This window comes from Habropoda laboriosa, unplaced genomic scaffold (genome assembly GCF_001263275.1).
Source record: "Habropoda laboriosa isolate 0110345459 unplaced genomic scaffold, ASM126327v1 scaffold143, whole genome shotgun sequence".
Lineage (NCBI taxonomy): Eukaryota > Metazoa > Arthropoda > Insecta > Hymenoptera > Apidae > Habropoda > Habropoda laboriosa.
The window spans coordinates 3,461,262-3,465,267 of NW_017100404.1; positions in this window are offsets into that span (position 1 = coordinate 3,461,262).

A 4,006-nucleotide genomic window follows, 5' to 3' on the forward strand; every position below is an offset into this window, starting at 1 on the left:
TTAAGAAACTGGGGAAATTTAGAATTTTAGATATTTAAAAAATTAGAGAAATTTAAAAATACTATGATATCGCATTTTTATCTTGGAATTATTGATATCAAAATTTCTTTATTTCATCTACGTGATATACTAAATCTGTATATTAATTAACAATGTTAATTCATTTTTATTTACCGATATAATATACTTTTAATAAGACTATTTCTTTAAAAAACAAACACTTGTAACAAGAAAATAATTTCCATTTTATTCTATTTCACTTTGAACGTACAATTATTAGATGTACCAGAGAATAGCACTTGCAAGTAGAAACAGACACTAGTCAGACATCAAAGAAGTCGGAACTCCTCGAAACGACAGTACACAGAATATTGCTGGTACAACATTCTAAAGATCACAGTTATATTCTCCACGGAACTGTAAACTCACAATATCTTTTTACACATGTATTTCCTATCACCCACTTTTCGTTATAACCACCTTCTATAGAATTCTAAATAAAACGTACGGTGAAGTAGTAACCTTACACTTTTCTATGGTAATGTACGTTACAACAATAATGTACCCACATAAGAAATCTAATATCTTTTTGTAGACATAAAAGCGCCGTTCAAATCCACGCAAGAAAATTACAACCCTTTTACCAGTTTTCGATACGTCATTTACCCGAGGGAGGAAACAAAGCACAGAAAAATGATGGAAATTATTTCAGTGAGCAATTCTTAAACACAAAATTTCTCTAAAAATTTGTGAACCTACTTCTTTTCCTTTCTCCAGATGACGAATGCAATATCTTAAGGGCGCTTACCTTAGATCCATATTTAATTTCTGTAATTTCTTCTCCAATTCGAATGAAAAATTCTCAGTGTTGAGAGAAAAATTTTCTTTCCCCAAGGTGGCAATTGTAAATTTTTCAAAAGAATGCGATCTTTACTGGACGGTTTACCTCTTCAGATCCACGTTTATTCACATCTGATTCCTACAATCTCTTTTCCATTTCAAAAAACACAAAATTCGCCTCTACAAGATCCAACCGCCAAGCGAAACTTTAAACAACTAACCGCAATCAACAATGAAACCGAAACGTGCAGGCATCGAGTTCTTCGTTTACGTGGCGAGGAATTTGGATCGTGGCCCGTGGTAACGAGTCCTTCGAAGGCGAGCGTGCAACGTGAATTCGAGGTGGTTTTGCATAATGCAGCCGCTCCGTTGCAAGGCAATAAGGGCCTGAGCCTTGATCAAAAGACCTTCCCTCACTGGGAGCGTGGCCCGTGGCGTGCGCATGTTATCACGTACGCAGAAACAACACCGACGACGATTACGTCGTCGTCCTAGACGACGACGTGGACGCTGTGTTGCAACGAGTCGACGTCGTAATCGAATTTCGCCGCGACGCTTCTCCAACCTTTTTCCTTGCGCGGGGCCCGGGCACGAAAACCGACGGCTCGAATAACCAATTCCTTCGTCGACAGCCGCGCTGATCGTCGGAAGGACGCGAAGATTTATCGTGACGGGGATCGAACGGGAATCGAGTGATGTACGAGGCGACCGAGAGAAAGGGCTGACCCTCCGTCGCAGCTTCTCGAACTCCGATCCTCGATGTTTCTTTCCAATCTTTTCGATTCGACGACGCCTCCAGAGGCTGAGAGTTGCTTTTATATTTTGCGTGGAAAGATGCTTTCTGTGGGAGCAGTCGTTTGGTGGCTCGAGGGGAGTATTCGTGGTTATCGGATAAATGGTACCGGTTCGATGTTCTGTACTATTTAGGATAATTCGTGGTGATGTCGAAAAGGTGTGGAGGATCGATGTTCGAGCAGATTACGCGGGATGAAAGAGCTGGTGGTGAAATATTCGGCTGAGAGAATTTTATCTAATTTCGGGGGTATTCTATTTTGATGTGAAATTGGGCTGCGAGGTACCAGACATCCTACATAATGTAAAAGAATTGTGAAGGATGATGTGTCGTTTAGGAAAAAATGTGAATATTTGGCTGCTGAATGTGTGCAATTATGACTAACTTTAAAATCAAAATTTTAGTGTCGTTTTGCACAGCTATGCTCAAGGCACTTGTTATTTCTACGAAGCTTGATCACGGACACGTTCAAATTTGTCGCATATACTTATCCAAATTTCTCGATTCGTGTGAAACACTAATGTTACACGCTAAAAACCAGTAAAAATCGCATTAACGTTAAATTCATCCACGAACGACTTTCCCCCCAATATTAACCAAGAATAGCCCGTATCAAATCAGAAATCTGAGGAAGGCACGTCATTCAGGAAAACATGTGAATATTAAGCTTCCAAAAGTATGCAACTTTCAAGTTCCTACAACATCTCATTATCATTTTGCACGGCTATACTCACGGCACTTATTATTTCTATGAAGCTTGATCAAAGACGTGTTAAAATTTTTCTCATATATTGGATAATTGCAAAAGTTGGTGGCTTGAACCTTATCGCACTTTAGTACAGATGTTTGTTTTAGCGTTATGTTACATTCCTATCGAAAGATACACCGCTTGTGCTTTATTTTCAAATGAAATGTGCCTGTGCACACACCTCTTGTATTTTATTTTCAAATCGGGCACGAACTTTTGCAATCATCTAATACTTATCCAAATTTCTGGATGCGTACGAAAGACTACCATTCCACGCTAAAACCCGACAAAACTCGCATCAACGTTAAATTCATCCGCGAACGACTTTTCCCCGAAATTAACCGAGAACAGCCCAGTATCAAATCAGAAATCTATTATTCCAAAACCAAGCGTCGTCGTTCGACTCGCAGAAATTGCGAACCATAAGAGAAGTCGTCGAAACCGGGGGTGCCCTTTATCCGTGAAAAATTTCATCCGCCTCTCTATCTCTTTTTCTCCACCGTGTCGTTGGCGGAGTCGTTTCGTTTCATTAGGTCGTTTTCTCTTATCGAAGCACGCTCGATCAGCCAATTCGCGACTTCGCGGCTCGCTATTCCGCTGCTCGATTTCCGAGCCCGCTCATAATTGTGCGTCGGTGTAAGGGAGAGAGCGGAGGAGCTACTTTGAATACGGGGACGTTGAAATTTCGTATCGAGGCGCGTGTAAAGAAGAAAGAGGATCGAAACGAAAGCGTTACAGCGTGTGAAACGGGGGAACGAGGCGCGCGGCGTTCGCGATTTTTGTTCGACGAATTTTCAAAGACCGCAATTTACCGCCGGCGAATGAATACCGTAAACGTTTCGCGCTGGTCGGGTAATGCGAGTAAAGCAATTCGGGGCCGCTCGACGATAAGTAGCAGAAATCGATAACAATATATTTCTATGGCGCGAGGGGGATCATCAGTTCGAATTTATCGAAAGCTCTATAGGTAATTGCTGTTCACAGTAGAATTAATTCAATCGAATTTTCCAACGGAATGATCGAATAGAATTCGCGTCAGCTCTGGTATTTTGGAGTGTTAGAAAATTGAAACGGTGCTGAGTTTAACGAATGTCCTTAATACGTTTCGTTTCTGCTTTTATGTTTTGTTATTTCGATGTGTTTAACGCATTTTTTTCATTTATTCGCAGGTGACTGTGTGATAGGTGGTTCGTTATTAGTGGCAGCCGACAAGATGGCGGTTCTTCGTTAAGTGATAAATTGAGAATTTGGAATGCCATTTTTCCAAATGAGGCGTTACTTAATTTCTTACACGTTTCAGTTACCGAAGGGAATCTTCGAAGATGCTCACCACCAGGCAATTGGTAAGAATTGAAAAGAAATGGAAAAGAAATTAAAACAAATCAAACATTCAAATTTATTTTTAACACCAGGATTGGCCGGGTCAAAAATGACCCATTGGCAATTTTCCCAAAAAAGTGAATATTCGATACCGGTAACTTTCCAACTTTCTTTTCTACGTGCATACTTCGACGCTGAATAAAATATACCAAAAAAATGTCTCAACGTTTTCTTCGTCTTAGAGTCAAGACACTCTAAACCGCAACACAGTAGCTGACTCCAGCTTTCTCTTTTTGCGTATCCTC